The 16,900-nt window shown below is 33.0% G+C and overlaps 1 long non-coding RNA gene across 2 annotated transcripts; it reads left to right on the forward strand.

Moving 5' to 3' along the window:
- Positions 1-1,548: 1,548 nt before the first annotated feature.
- On the forward strand, positions 1,549-10,250 carry LOC145582470 (uncharacterized). 2 transcript variants are annotated; one of them, XR_014099882.1, is made up of 4 exons: positions 1,549-1,743; positions 8,898-9,032; positions 9,413-9,709; positions 9,858-10,244. It is a non-coding gene; the product is annotated as an uncharacterized LOC145582470 (long non-coding RNA). The 2 variants fall into 2 exon arrangements; XR_014099881.1 differs by having other exon boundaries at positions 9,413-10,250.
- The last annotated feature ends 6,650 nt before the right edge of the window (positions 10,251-16,900 follow it).

Here is a 16,900-nt window from a genome sequence, read left to right on the forward strand (position 1 = left end):
ATAAGTGATCTGGAACTTTTAATAGGGGCGGATGGAGTATTTATTAGTTGTTTACAAGCTTATTGTTTCAGCTTATTCAATTAGTTTATTGCATTACTATTTTGCATAAAGAAAGTTTAGTAAATAAGTTTATACACCATTACCAGTTTCCTCATACCCAAAGAAGAATTGGAGAAAGGAAGAGAGGAATGTAGGAGGATAATTGTTTTCATTTCGATATTAGCCTGAAATTTGTACATGCAATCAAGAAATTTCGATATTAGTCTCCTATATATGATATGATACTTCCTTCTTGCGTAAAAAGAAGCAATCAAGATAATGCCATTTTCTTATTTGTCTAGCCATTTTACCCGAGCTACTTGACTAGCTGTATATACAAGCAAATCGACAAATTTACACGAAAAGTATCTACTAGGGTCACAATAGATAGATATGGTTTCATGTGCTTTTTTTGATAGGAATGACCGTATGATGAATGGTCTTAACAGGCTGAAATTCCTCATGAGTCAACCCGACCTAAGTAAGGCCCCGTTCTTTAGAGTTGCTCTGCACAGATCAAATCTGCTCTGCTCTGCTGAGCCATGCTCTGCTCAGATCAAATCTGCTCCGCTTTGTTCTGCTCAAAAGAATTCTGCTCTGCTCTGCTCTATTTTCAAATAATAATTAATAATAACAATAATAATTAATATTCAATAATAATAATTAATATTGTATTGATGATAATAATTAATTATTTTAAATAATTATAATAATTATTAATATTAAAAATAATTATAATAATTATTAATATTAATAATAATTAATATTTATTAATCATAATAATAATTATTTATAATAATATTTAATAATCCAAACTATTAAGAATTAATATTTAATAATATTATTAATTAATAATTTCTAATAATTATAACAATTATTTCAAAATAAATAAATAATAATAAAAACAATTAATAACAATTTCTTTTTATAAACATTTGATATTAGAATCACAATGTATAGAAACATTTTATGTGGGTATTGATTGTTAGTTCATTGAATTGAATTATTTTTTAAATCTTTCCATACAAATTAAGAATTAAAAAAAAGAGGTTGTTTTCAAGTAGTACATTGTATATCATTATGATTTTGAGGGTTAAAATATATGATTAAAACATATTATAACTAAAATCATTATTACTCATTAAATCATTTTATTTTAAAATTTTTGTGAATTGAATATAAATAAATTGTTGTCTTTTATCTTTATACTATTAACGTATGTTAAATACGGTACACATTTATTTATGTTTTCACTTACCTAAATCAATGGTATATGCACTTAATAATAATAATAGTAATAGTAATAATAATAATAATGTTGAAATCTACTCTACTCGGCTTTGGTCTGCTATCCTGAAATCTGCTCTGCTCTGCTGACCCCTACTCTGCTCTGCCCAGAAGTTCAATAGAACAGGGCCTAGGTTTCATGTTTTTACTCGCAAAACAACAGTATGGTTAATCAACCTCTAATACGGTTCCAAACCATTTTTAAGTTAAGGCCCGCTAAAATATAGCCTAACGGCAAAGCAGGCGGTTAGCTGCTATGTTAACCACCGTTGTGATTTCTTCTCCACTCTACTGATCATTTGTCTTCTATTTTTCAGCAAAACCCTAGAAAAATTTCTAATTTTTGCAAAGTTAATCTATTAATCAACACTCAAGTTCCAGGAGCTTTGGTTTACTGCACCATTCGCAAAAATAAAGGTCCTTCTTTTCTCTTTCTTTGTCATTTTCTAATTTTTGTGAAATTTCATAAATATCCGAATATATAGTCTAATTTTTTTTACAAATGCAATTGGGGTTTATAAATGGAGAAATACCCACAAAGTATTATAGCCAATAATTTTAAAAATGGTGGAATTTACAGATGAAGCTATAATTGTTGGCATATTTTTTGGTATTTGGTATATTATTATTGCTAATTTGCTATTAACAATTGGAGGAAGAAACTTCTAGGAGGGGTCATTGCAAAGTCCTGCTTGATTCATGTTTTGAAGGCTGCCTTGTTATCTTTGTAATTGAAATTATGATTAGAATTCTCGTGATCAAGTGTATTATTGTTAGCATACATAGTTGTTAGGCTGTTAGCTACTGTTTGTCCCTTAATTTTGCACAATGAACCCACTTTTTGTGAGTGTTATTGGGTCAAATGGTGCAAAAAATAAGGGACGGAGGGATTATGTTGCTGCTTGGGAGTAGGATTTAGAAGAATGCATCATGTTTTTTGACTTCTTAGCTATATTGTTGCTTCGGGGTAGGGTTTAGTAGAATTCGTCTCACAATGATGCTGAATTATTCAGTGATTTTCTACTTATGGCCATGGAAAAATATGAATGTCTTAACGCTAAAATTTGTGAGAAATTGGAAGAGTTAAGTGAACAGGAGAACAGTAGAGATGAATTTTCATCTTACTCTATGCGAGTGGCCCAGAGGTGTACCAAGGTGCATTCCTATAGTAGTAGGCTAGTAGCACACGGTTGATTATTCCCCATAGAAACAGATATTGCATTGGTGCTTGATAGGAGTGAGCTAGAGATATAGCATCTAAGCAATGATTTTACTGGCAAATATTAGTGACTAATACCCTACTAACTATGTAATGATGTCCAGGAGGCCGATAATCTCTTGCTGTCATTTTCTATTCTTTGTTTTATGCTGAAAGGGATAAAATAAATTTCGCAAAATATTTACAGTTTGGACCATGTAATTGCTTTGATAAGTTTTTTGCATTTGACAAATGTTCTTTCAAGTGATGGTCCCATATTAAGGAAGTGGAGTGTTACTAAGATGAGAATAGAAGGTTTTACTTGATTAAATTCCATCTTTCTAAGAGTCCAAATCACATTAGGCTTATAAGATATCTTATAAGTTCCGGAAAAGAAAAATAATGCACATAAGTGATACTTCTCATTTGGTTCTTTGAGAATGAGAAAGTTTGTGTCAAGTCTGACCATTATACGATCTGAATATCTACCCCTTTGCCTAGACATGCTCAAGAAGTGAATAAATATGTTAGTTTGGAAAATTAAAAGTTAGTATACCTGGCAAATATATCCAAAGGATTACATTGACCTTTCTGTTTGAGGGCAACTAGTGACTAGTACAAAACTACAGATAGAACACTCACATATATTCTAAGGTGTAGGTTAAAGTCTTTTCCCTTTTTCATACGAGTAGGAACATGAAACTGGGGATGAGACCTGTTGTATAATGTTGATATCTAAAAGATTTCCCGATCATCATCTTGGTACAGCATATTGAAAAGCACTCATGACTTGCATTGTATCACAACTGTTTGACTGGACCCATATTCACATTGTAATAAATTTATGCCACTTTAGCACTAGGTTTAGTTTCCACATGATCCTAGTTGCATTAAAAAAAAAAAAAAAAAAAGTTAACAAGTTTGGTGTCATGGTAATAAAAATACTTTGAATGATTAGATATTTCAAGGCAAGTTATATGTTACGTTGATATTTCTGTGTCAAGAGTAAATGTTGTTTTGAAAACAAATGTAGGGACTTGGGGGGTAGGATTTTTCTATTGCGATTGAGTTGCTTCTATATTAAGTCCTTTTCTCTTTGCAACAAAATTAGAAGTTGTCATGGTGTATTCAAGATATGTGGCGTATGGTTTATGTGGATAGTATTTTGGTAGATGGATGACGCTAGAGCTTTGGTGCATAGAGCATTGGTGTTAGAAGTCAGAGTATTATCAATTTCATGGAGTGCTAATCTAGCACTAAGGAGTCAAATGAGGATGTAGTAACATTAGATGGTAAAGAGCTGCACAAAAGTGAGTATTTTAAGTCTCTTGAGGTGTTGATGTCACTTATATTTGTTGGCTCAAATGGAGAGCATAAAAAATTTATTGGTTGTTACCTACAAATCTACAATTAAGGTTAAAGGAGAAATCATATAGGACTGAAAATATTAGAAAGTGGTGTAACTTACTAGCAAACTTTGTATTTTGAGGTAGATGTGCAGGAGCATTTTAGGGGTTGAATTTAGAATAAATATATTTGATATAGGATTTGAGTTGCATTGAAGATAACATAAGAGAGAATTGGTTGCATTGGTTTGGGCATATGAGATGTTGATCAAAAGATGCACCATTAAGAATTTTGAAGAATTGTAATCATAAGGATCTTTGACAAGCTAATGGCATTGAGAATGACATGAATATATTGGGGTTACAGAAGCATATATCACTCAATAGAATTGAATGAAGGGAGAAGATCTTTGTTGTCTACCATTGGAGATAATATCATTGGTTCATTTAGTCGACCCTATCCTATTGAGGTCAGAGCTTTGACATTGTAGTTGGAAGTGTACATGCAGTTCCATTATTGTGCTACTGGAACAATTTCTGATTTGGAAGTTAAAACATTTTACATTGAGGCTATGTAGCTAATACAAGTTTACTTATAAATGGAAGGTGGGGCAAGTTGTCCTATAGTTTTTGCAATTGCCCAACTTACTAGAGTCATGCTTCTAGACAAGGAAAGATTTTCAAGGAGATGCAGCTCCTCTGACATTGTGACTGTTGCTGCGATCACTAATTTTCTCTATGTTTGGAAGTGTAATGCAGATCCTTAGTGTGCTACTGGAACAATCTTAGTGATCTGGAAATTAATAAATATTTCATCAATGGCTACTTAATTAGTTATCATTAGCAAGTGCTTTACGGATGGAGGGTGGGGCTTGTTGTTCAATTGAGATATTTTGCCACTTCCCATTTAACCAGAACTATGCTTCTAAGCATGGCAAGGTTTTTGTGCAACAATTCTATGAGAGCAGGAGAGAAGTAAGGAGATGGATTTTGCTAAGTTATTGAATATGTTGTATTTTTGCATGTGTTGTTTCCGTAGTTGTAATCTGTGGATATTTTTTTTTTTTTTTTGGGCAATGAAAAAACAAACAAACAATCTGTGGAGGAATCATGCTTTTTAACCATCATGGCGTTTACTGCTTGATTCCATTGGTGACGTTTACTTTTTAACCAAAGCATGAATGCTTAGATCTGAATATCTGATATTCTAATTCCATACCTCAGACACTGGCCTTGTTGACATCAAGGTAGTGGAATGGGTTTGTGTTGGCTCTAGTATGAATTTTGGATATTCCTTGTTATATGGACATTTGAATGGAAAGATAATTTATTACTAATTGTAGGAGAAGGTAATAGCAGATCAGGTCATTTGCAGATGATGCCTACATTGTGTAGCCCAAGGAGAAGCTGGATTAGATGTATCATTGCATCATGAATTCATGAGTTATGATGGTAAGTTTTGTCATTCAAAATCAATCAATCAATCAATCAATCAATCAAAGCCTTAATCCCAAAAGTGGGGTCGGCTAACATGAACCAAATTTGATTATTCCGTGTAGTCATCAACATAAATCTTTCTCCTCCATCCCTTACGATCCAAAACTTCATCCTCACGTAAATCCATGCACTTCATATCCTTCCTCACTCCTTCCAACCAAGTCATCTTTGGTCTCCCTCTTCCTCGTTTAATCCCTCCATGGTCCCACTCTTCCACTCTTCGCACCGGTGCACCCTCGGGTCTCCGTCTTACATGTCCAAACCAACGCAGACGATTTTCCCTTAATTTATCTACAATGTCCGCCACACCTACTTTCTTGCGAATAACCTCATTTCTGATTCTATCTCTTAAAGTGTTTCCACACATCCACCTTAACATGCGCATTTCCGTAACCTCCATCTTTTTAATATGCTCTTTCTTAGAAGCCCAACATTCTGTACCATAGAGCAACACTGGTCTTATGGCAGTCCTGTAGAATTTTCCCTTCAACTTTAAGGGAATGCTGCGGTCGCATAACACTCCCGTGGCCGCTCTCCATTTAAGCCACCCTGACTTAATCCTGTGGGTCACGTCTTGATCAATGTCACCATTCTTCTGGATGATCGACCCTAGGTACTTAAAACATTCACTCATGGTCAAATCCTTTCCATCCAAACTCACCACTTCATTGCTTGTCCCCCTCTGAGTGTCAAAACGACATACCAAATATTCAGTCTTACTCCGACTTAGCTTAAACCCTCTAGATTCCAACCTTTGCCTCCATTGCTCCAACTTGACATTAACCCCATCCTTAGTCTCATCCACCAAAACGATATCATCTGCGAACAACATACACCATGGAACCTCATCTTGAATTGGTCTAGTTAATTCATCTAGAACCGTTGCAAAAAGAAAAGGGCTTAATGCAGACCCTTGATGCAATCCGATTGTAATAGGGAAATCTTTTGTCAACCCTCCGCATGTCCTCACATTTGTTGACACATCCCGATACATATCCTTAACTAGGTCTACATACCTTCGTGGGATACCTTTCTTCAACATTGCCCACCAAAGTATCTCTCTTGGCACCTTGTCATATGCCTTCTCTAAATCAATAAAGACCATATGAAGATCTTTCTTCTTTACCCTATAAAACTCCATCATTTGTCTTATCAAATGGATTGCCTCCATAGTAGATCTCCCAGGCATAAAACCAAATTGGTTATCTGAAATGCTTGTGCATGCCCTCAACCTTTGTTCAATCACCCTTTCCCACAACTTCATAGTATGGCTCATAAGCTTAATTCCTCGATAGTTAGAACAATCTTGAGCGTCTCCTTTGTTTTTATAAACCGGGACCAAGGTGCTCTTCCTCCAATCTTGTGGGATCCTTGTAGCCGTCCATATCTTGTTGAAAAGGTTTGTTAACCAATCAATACCAATCTTACCCAAACACCTCCACACCTCTATCGGTACCCCATCAGGGCCAACCGCCTTCTTAGGTTTCATCTTCCTCAGTGCAATCTCCACCTCTACTCTCCTAATCCTTCGCACATACTCCATGTTGATTTCTTCATCACTCATAGAGGTATCTCCTATCACAACTCCATTACTTCCATTAAATAATTCATCGAAGTACCCCTTCCACCTGTCCTTGATGCCCTCCTCTTGCACTAGGACCATTTGGTTCTTATCTTTGACACACTTCACCATGCCAATATCCTTCCTTGCCTCTTGTCTTCTCTTTGCCATCTTATAAATGATCCTTTCTCCCTCCTTGGAATCAAGCTTTTCATAAACCTCCTGATATGCCTTTTCTTTTGCTTGGCGAACAGCTGCCTTTGCCTTGCTCTTAGCCTCCTTATACGCTGCAAAGGTTTCATCACTCCTACATTTTCCTAAGGCTTGATAGCATTCCCTTTTTTGCTTAATTACTGCTTTCACCTCTTCATTCCACCACGAAGTATCTCTCTGTACCGAAGTTCTTCCCCTTACTTCCCCTAAGACCTCTTTGGCCACTCTTAGGAAACAGTTCTTCATTCGTAACCAAGTCATGTCCGGATCCACCTCTCCATCCCAATCCGCTTCTTCAATTACCTTTTCTGTAAAAACCTTAGCTTTTGCATCCCTTAGGGTCCACCATCTTATCCTTGGTTCTTCTTGTCTAACTTTTTTTCTTCGCCTTCTCTTTCAGACGAATAGTCATTACCAATAGCCGGTGTTGGGTGACCACACTCTCCCCTGGGATAACCTTACAGTTTATGCAACTTTGTCTATCTATGCTCCTTGTGAGCAGGAAGTCTATTTGAGTTGCATTTGCTCCATTCCGAAAAGTTATCAAGTGTGAATCCCTCTTCTTAAACCAAGTATTAGCCAAAATTAAATCATATGATTGGGCAAAATCCATAATAGCTTCACCACCGGCGTCCCTCTGCCCATACCCAAAGCCTCCATGGACACTCTCATAGCCATCTCGGCTCGCCCCAACGTGCCCATTTAGATCCCCTCCAATATATAACTTCTCTGAGTGGTGGACACCCTGCACCACCTCGTCTAGGTCCTCCCAAAATTGTCGTTTCTCTTCTGCATCTAAACCCACTTGGGGAGCATAAGCACTGATAACATTCACAATCTCCTTGCCACATAGCAACTTCAGCCTTATCAACCTATCGTTCTTCCGATAGACCTCGATCACCTCTTTTGCCAACCTCTCATCGAGAACCACACCAACTCCGTTCCTAGCTCCACCATTCCTTGTTCTGTGGCTCGTTTCTTGCCCAACATACCATACCTTATACCCCAAAACCAAGCCTCGAGCTCCTTCTCCTGTCCATCTTGTCTCTTGGAGGCACATGATGTTCACGCGTCGTCTTTTCATTACTTCTACCAATTCTGCTGATTTTCCCGTAAGAGACCCCACATTCCAAGAACCAATCCGCAAACTAAATTCTTTTCTCCCACGCTCCCTCCTGATCCCAACTCCAAGCCCTTGATTATTTGACACCACAATTGGGCAATATGGCGCGTCGCTTCTGGGCCATTTTTTGTCATTCAAAATAAAGTTGCAAAATCTTATTGACTTGGGAGGTTCACATCTATGTTTTAAGCCCATTTTTTGGTGTTATGTGATTTACGAAGTGCTAATGTTTTACTATTTCTGTTTGTTCGTCAAAATTGAGGAACTGAGATGACTATTTGTTGTCAATTACCTTTTCTCAAATGACTGTTCAGGCTGTGGTAGCAATATTGACATTGAATCTGGACTGTTCTTTATTGCCTACTTGCCTAGATTAGGGTGACCGGGTGATGGTATTGTTGCCAGTTTCACAGCCTTTTTTTTTTTTTTTTTTTTTTTTTTTTTTTTTTGCAAACAATGAATAAGCTGAATGAGTAATAGTCTTTCAACTCTTCTAGATGTTCTGTTCTGAACAAATTTACTCCACAGTATGTCAGTATTACATGACAAAATTATTTTCTCTTGTCAAATTTCTCTGTCAAGGAATTTAAGATAGATGAGAAAGTCTCAGATGGCCAGTTATCTTTTGCTCAGTTGTTAAATTAGAAGCAGACTGCTTTGGCGGAGGAGCACTTTGAGCCTATCATGGATGATAGATGAGTTCGAGTGATGGTGTTACACCCTCAGATTCTGAGGATGAAGGCAGACTGGTTTTGATATTGCAGGCTGGTGAGTTAATATTTAATGTATGTTATCATTACAGTAAACATAATCTAAGAACTAACGGTGTGTTTGGATAAAGAAATTGGAAAGAAAAGAAGGAGAGGGTGGTGAAGGGGAAGGAAGAGAAAGGTAGGGGAGGGAAGAAAGAGGAGTTTTTCTTCCAAATCTCTCCATTGTTGGAGGGATTAATTTCTTTCAATTTAATCCCTTCATTTCTCTTCCCTTCAATTCCCTTCCTTTCATATTTGTTATCCAAATGAAAGATACCCCATCCCCCTATTTCCTTTCTCTTCCTTTCCCTCTATTTCCTTCTATCCAAACACACCATAAATAGCTTCAAAACTTTTATGCATTTATTAGTTCTGCCATTTGTCAAATTATTTTAGGTTGTATGAAGGATGAAAAGTTAGCAAAGGCGTTTCTTTTACAGCTTCTCACTTGTCAATGAGGACACTTCTCCTTTAGGAGAGAGATCGAGTGGCTGCTTTGCTGGCCGAGCAAATATCATCATGTCTGCTTAATTAAGGCTAAACCGGGAGGGTTGATAACACAGAGTCATGGTTTCCACTGTCCAGTCACTAGGTTTTTCGCCTTCAAATTATGAATGAAGGAGCCATAGAGGGAAGAGGAGACGAGCAAGTGGTCGACATTGAGATAATAGCAGAGTTCACTCAAGGATTAAGGTAGATTTTTTTAATGCTTTTCTCAGCCTGTGATTTCTGATGGTAATTTGTCATTATTCTCTATTACAATATTATAGAAACTGTAAGCGGAACGTTTCCTTAAATCTTGATATTATGATTAACTAACGCAATACTTTGTCGAAGGTAGTTTGTCTTGTCACTGTCATTGATATGCTCACGGATGATGGCAGTATAGTGCTGAGACTGATAACATTTCAACATATTAGCGTGTTAAAGGGTGCTGTTGGCTGCTTTGATTATTAGCATTTTCAAGAGGGTGATGTAAATATTTCCGCCATTGTCGCCCGCTTTTGTTAATTAATACTTGTATGTGTTGTATAGTTTTTAGTACATGGCATATATGATTGATCTAGTCTACAAGTTGTGGCGATTGACGACGACAGTATCCACAGCAAAGACAGAATTGAATTAATTTTTTGGCTATGTTGTTGCTTCATTTGTTTATGTGTTTTTTTAAGAAGGTATCTATGACTTATTCATTAGTCTAATTGTAAAGTATTGATTTTGACATTGGTTTGAGATATGAAATTGACCATAATATTGCATATCATTTCAGGTGACTTTGTGCTTCCAACATTATTGAAGTTTTTTAAGTGACGTAGTTGTTTGAATTTATAAGTCTTTCATATTACTTGTGATTAATTTATAGGGTTTCTCAAATGGACTGCATTATGATTTTATACTACGTATTATGCTTCTGCCGTCTATGGTATGTTGCTCTTCCTCTTAGTTGTAAGCTTGTAACATAATGTCATACTTCCGCCGTCTATGGCTATGATGTTCTTCCTCTTGTTAGTTGTTACACGGAATATATAATGTCAAATTTCCCTCCGTTGTTTAAATTTCTTCCCACTTTTATGAACTCCGAGCAAGTTGAAATGAATATGACTCATCACTTAAGATGAAAAGCTTTTTGTTTTTTTAACGATTACTATGAACTAGGGGTGCTTATCGAGCGAGTCGATCACGAGCTGAAAGGTGCTCGACTCAACTCGAAAACTTTTTGTATGTGCTCAACTCTTACTCGCTAAAGTTTCGAGCAAATAAAACCTGCTCGACTCGTGCTCGTTAAAGTTTCGAGTCGAGTCGAGTAGCTCACAATCTGCTCGTTAAAATTTTGGTCCTTCTATTATTATATGCCTTTTATTTATTTTTTGTTCAATTTATATTGTTTTCCTTATTATATATAGATATTATTAAAAATTTACTCTTTCTTTTTTTATGATATAAATTAAGGCTTAATAAGTGTCAAATTTGTTTAAAGATAGTAACTTTGTTTGCAAATTCTATATTAATAATATATTATCGAGTTGCTCACGAGCTTATCGAGGCGAGTTAGAGCTTGCTCAACTCGTGCTCATTAACATCTCGAGTCGAGTTGAATTCGAGTCGAGCTAACTCGAGTCGAGTTTTGACCGAGCGTTGACCGAGTCGAGTACGAGTTGCTCGCGAGCAGCTCAACTCAATTAGCACCCCTACTATGAACTATGGCACATTGGCACAATTTCCTCAAAAAAAAAAAAAAAAAAAAAAACAAAAAAAAAATGGCACATTGGCACAATGACATTGAAATGTTTTATTTCTCCCATTTGTTGAAGAGTGTTCTCGTGAAAAAAAAAAAAAAAAGCTATCATAGTCTAATATGCAGTAGATTTTTTTATTTTTTGTTTTGTTATTATTATCATCTTTATTTGGTATTTAAGATGAAGGCGCTCTACCGGACCCTTAAAACATACATATTGAGAGACCATCTTGCTCAATACTTTCTTGAACAATTATTAGTTTGTTCAACTCAAAAATTAGTTGGAGTTGATTAATATGCTTGGCTTGTAGGATAGATGAGAAAAAAGTACTGAGTTTGTACAAATTTTGTTGGCCTACTTTTTGGATTGGACCTGACTCAAATATTAGATGATTCTTATAGACTTTGTGCATTTTTTAGACCCGAAAATTAATTTTCGACCTAACCTGACTCAATCCCTTAACCCTGATCACTCATAAACAAATTTGACCAAAATATTGTGAAGCTTCATTTTGAAGGCTACAAAATTAAGATTTAATACTCTTTTTTTCTGTTACTTGTGTAATGACCAGGTCAAATCGCTAACCACTATTTCAAATGCTATTACCAAATTAAGCGTTAACATCCTCACTCTTAGAGGCTTAGGTCTATGTCCAACCTCTTTTTTTTATTATTATTTATTTATATGTCCACGTAGTATAATAATAACAATAATAATATTAAAGATTACAGGTAACAATAATAAAGTTTGATTGTATTGAGGTTTAACTGGTGCAGACGCCTTATGGAAGCACACTAATCAACTTGGACATGTTGCCTTAATTCTATTTTATAAACTGCATGAACGAAGTTTAATAATATTTAATAGTATGTATAAGTTAAATAAAGTATAATTTCTCAATATTATTTTTTATTTTTGTGAGGAATACCACTAATTAATTGTTATTACATTGTAGTATGACATCATACAAACAACTTTTGTACCCTCCTAGGCAACAGGAAGAATAATGTGACATCATTTTTTTTTTAAGTGCTGTTAATCAAGATCATAAATTTATGGGTGTTAAAATAGTTAAAAGTTACTTGTAATATAATCCTGAAATATGCCTTAATTTAAAATAAAGCATAAATAAAATTGAACTTATCAATAGATAACGAAATATAATTTAGAAAAATTACATTGGTCTACTCTACACAAATATATATTCTATGTTTTTAACTGCTCCATAAATCTATAATAATAAGTACCATTTTTATTTTTATTTTTTTGAGAAATTTATTATTACTCCGTATTTTTTATTGAATTGAGAATTTTTTTATATAACTTAGCTTGTTTGTTGTTTCTAACTTACTCTTCCATTTCTTTTTTCTATAGAGTAATTTTGTTATTAAACATTATGGCAAATGGACTATAATAGAAGTAAAATAAGACAAAGGGACCAAATCTAACTTTTAAAACCACAAATTCTTCTTAATCAAATAATAGAGTAGTTAATTTATTAGGTAAGCCAATATCGAAGCTTTGTCTTGATTATTTAGCATAAGGGACAATATCATAATATGACAATAGGTGAATGTCCCCTTTAATCAAATACACCTGATCTTCCAAAATGTCTACATGTTTAAACGTTAAAATAGGTGACGTTTTAATCTTATAATTTTGGGGATTAATAAATCCATTTGGTAGTACGTGTGTGTAATACTTAATATGATCTTGCTTGTAATGCTTTCCATTTCACAATTTTTATTTGGATAATCTTATATGTAGCGCTTAAAACTACAAATAAGCATTTGATATCTTTTCTGATTGAATTCAGTTTAGTAATGCACGACAAAATCACGCGTAAATTAGTGTAATTAATGAATATATAGAGCTAAACATTTTAATTTCCTTTTATTTATAACACCATAAATTACACAAACAAAATACGGAGTATGGAGTATATTATACGGAGTGACTTATATTCCACAAAATTCCATTGATAATAATTCAAAAAGATAAAATAAAAGTTGTCCTTCCACTTAAATTCTTAACAATCAACTATGGAGTACATAGTATGATATTAGTAAATACTACGTAAAACAAAGTGATAGGAAAAAAAATCTTGGTAAATTTACGTACTTAACTTGTGATAAATTTATATGCTCGTATGTGTTTTTTAGGCTAGACCTATAGATACGTTTTTTTGTGATAAAAATAAAAAACGGGGGATACATTATTAGTCATTTCTCATTTGTACTATACAGATGTCAGCATGTCACCTTGTTTGTAATCAACTAATTAATGAAAAAAATAATGAAAAAAATTGATCCATTAGCTAATGTTATAATGCACCAATAACTAATCATATACTCTAGCTAGAAGTGTAAACAAATATATGATCCAGTAGCTAATGTAATTTTGTATTAAAAAAAAAAAAAATTTAAACAAGTAACATCTGTTTTGTTTACAGTTTAAAACAAAAAACCAAAAACAAAAAATAAGAAAAATGTGTTTCCGCTTTTTAGTTGTTAGTTTTCAAAATTATTATGGTTTTAATAAGTTTGACTAATTTTGTTTCATTATACCCCTCCGTCCTTTTATTAAAGTCCACTATTCCTTTTTTGACAAATCAAAATTAAAGTCCTATTGTTAGAATTTTTCCCTTTTCAGTACTCCCTCCGTCCCTAAATTACATTCCTACTTCTCTCTATTATGTGAAGAATAAATGTTAGAAGTAGGAATGTAATTTAGGAACGGAGGGAGTAAGTGTTTTTTTATACTACCTCCGTTAATTATTATGTGCAACTTTGGAATATTTTATATCTCACAAATAATACCCCAAAGTTGCACATAATAATTAACGGAGGTAGTAGTTTTAATCTCATTCTCCCAATTTATTCCTCAAATTATCCTCAATTTTAACTTTTTGTGCCAAATATTTTTGGCATTTATTAATCCACCAGTATATGTTCTCTCTCTTCATTCTTCTTCTTCTTTCTAGGTACCTCTTCTTCTTTTTGACATTTCTTAACCTTTTTTTTTTTTTCTTTCTTTCTCTCACTTGTTATTTAATGCACTTAATGTACTTTGATACTTCAATCACATGGTTTAAAGAATCTACAAAAACCTTAATTCCCGTAAAAAATGAGAAATGAGACTCTAATAAAAGAATGGAGGGAGTATAACATAGATTAAACGGAGTATGGTTTTGAAAAAAAAAGGAAAAAAGAAAACTACATCGATACAAAATGAACATTGAATTTTTTGTTTAAAAACAAATTAATTGTGCAGGTCAATAAATATAGAGCTTTTACATATTTGATTACTACAGTATTTGTATTTTTTTTTTTTTTGGGGGGGGGGGGAATAACAGTAGTTGTATACTTGAATATTACAATAAGTAAAATATGTTTTATATGAGATTATATAATATTACAATATTATACTCAGCGTTTAATATTTTTACTTTGAAAGGAGGGGCGCATGTTAGAGATTCGTACTTGTGATTTTTATGTCATATTAACTCTAAAATCAAGTTAATAGACTCGTTTAACCAAAAATTTAAGTTGATGGTTGAGACCCAAAAATTATTTTGTACTCTATTGATGAGGAACTAAACCAATCAAGAGAATACTTTAACTTTCCAAATATACCCCATCCCCCCCCCCCCCCCCCCTAAAAATGCGTTTAACTTTTTCTACAAGTAGGGTGGCCTACGCGCGCGATGCACACGAAGGGCCTAGCTCTTGCAGAAAAGTTGTATTGGCGTGTATTTACACCTTGGTTTGGGTGATAGATCTGGTAGTTTTATTACGTACTATTTGTTTATGTGCCTATGTGGTGGCTTTGTAGAAGTATAAGAAAGCCACCAAAATATTTTATGACAATTATTTTTTTAAAACCCTCAAAATTTTGACAAGGTTATTTCAAATTATTATATAATATTTAATTGATTTGCATCCCTCGTATCTTAAGCTATTGTTAGTTTAGAACTCTTAATTTATTTGCATGATTCAATAATACCTAGCATGTTTTTCTTCAAATGAATTTTTTGTGAGCTTTGGTCATAGAGAGTATTAATATGTGAAATGTTCGTTTTACTAAGAACTTAATAATGTAAATTATTTAATGTTCTACGACCATCTAATATCTGTATTTATATCTAATACAAAAGCAATTATCGCTTAGTTATATTTTTCCTCTTAAATTCTCTTCATAGTTAATACCAGTTTTTTTTTTTTTTTTTTTTTTTTTTTTTTTTTTTTTTTTTTTTTTTTTTTTTTTTTTTTTTTTTTCCATTGATTTCTCTTGATTTTAAAGTTCTTTTTAACCTCTTGATAACATCTGCTCAAATATTACTATTTCATATGAATCCCATTTAAATTCCATAACATTGATTATGTCCCATCAAACAATGTACAATTCAAAAGCTAATAAATCTAAATAATAGTTGCAATTAAAGGATAATAAGATTGTAAATAAGAAGAGCAACCACGAACGAGTAAAAATAAACAATCTCTTGGTAATAAACAGTCTCTTCGTACATACGATTTTTTTCTTTTAAAATAATAATAATAACATATAAAGTATAATTTTTTTTTATTTAAAAAAGGCATTATAAGTTTTTCATTAAAAAAAAAAACTTTGAATTAATTGATGATATGTTTAATGAAAAAAAATTAAATATATTAATGAGAGTAAACATATTATTGAGGGTAATTAGGCAAATACACATTTTTGTAATTATTTTTAAAGGTATATAGTTGGTAGCACTACACTATTCTTAAGAGTTATCTTTTACTTTTTATAAGGTAGAGATAAATAGTGTGTTTGTACATACAAATTTTTTCTTTTAAAATAATAATATTAACATATGAAGTTAATTTTTTTATTAAAAAAAACACATTACAAGTTTTTTGTTAGAAAAAAAACTTTGAATTAATTGATGATATGTTTAATGAAAAAAAAATACATTAATGAGAGTAGACATATTAATGAGGGTAAAAAAGTAAATATACATTTTTATACACATTTTTGTACATATTTTTAAGGGTATAGTTGATAGCATACTAAATCTAAGAGTTATCTTCTAGTTTTTATAAGGTAGGGATTGCAAATTAAAAAAATCATTGTTATATTCACTATTCATCATACTATAACTTTTGAAATTTTTTAAGGTTGCAATAAAATATTCTAAAAGAGGAATATCCCATATTCTTGAAACAATTCCTCCATGGATCCTTTTCCATTGATGCTGACATACACCTTCGTGTATTATTCCATAACGACGTCTTTTCTTAACCTTATTTTTCTACATCATTACATTTATTAGGTGATTAGATTATATATATGAACTAATATTTTAATTTCATAATATAGTCAGAGTCTTGAACTCTTGCATGCAAGTGCAATTTTGACGGGCTAGAAGAATACTTGAATATGTGATTATGACATAATACGTTACTTTAGGGAAGGCAAGTTATTCCCTAATGTAGGAGAGAATTATGTAATGTAATAAAATGGGTACTTGTGAAGTGTGATTAAATTACGTGTGACTTTCCTCAAAAAAAAAAAAAAAAAAATTACGTGTGACTTAAAAAAAATTTAGATAATTACAGATAATATAAAAATAAATGAAAGATAATTAATTCAGATAAAATAAATT

Source organism: Chenopodium album, chromosome 15, assembly GCF_948465745.1.
Source record: "Chenopodium album chromosome 15, dcCheAlbu1.1, whole genome shotgun sequence".
Lineage (NCBI taxonomy): Eukaryota > Viridiplantae > Streptophyta > Magnoliopsida > Caryophyllales > Amaranthaceae > Chenopodium > Chenopodium album.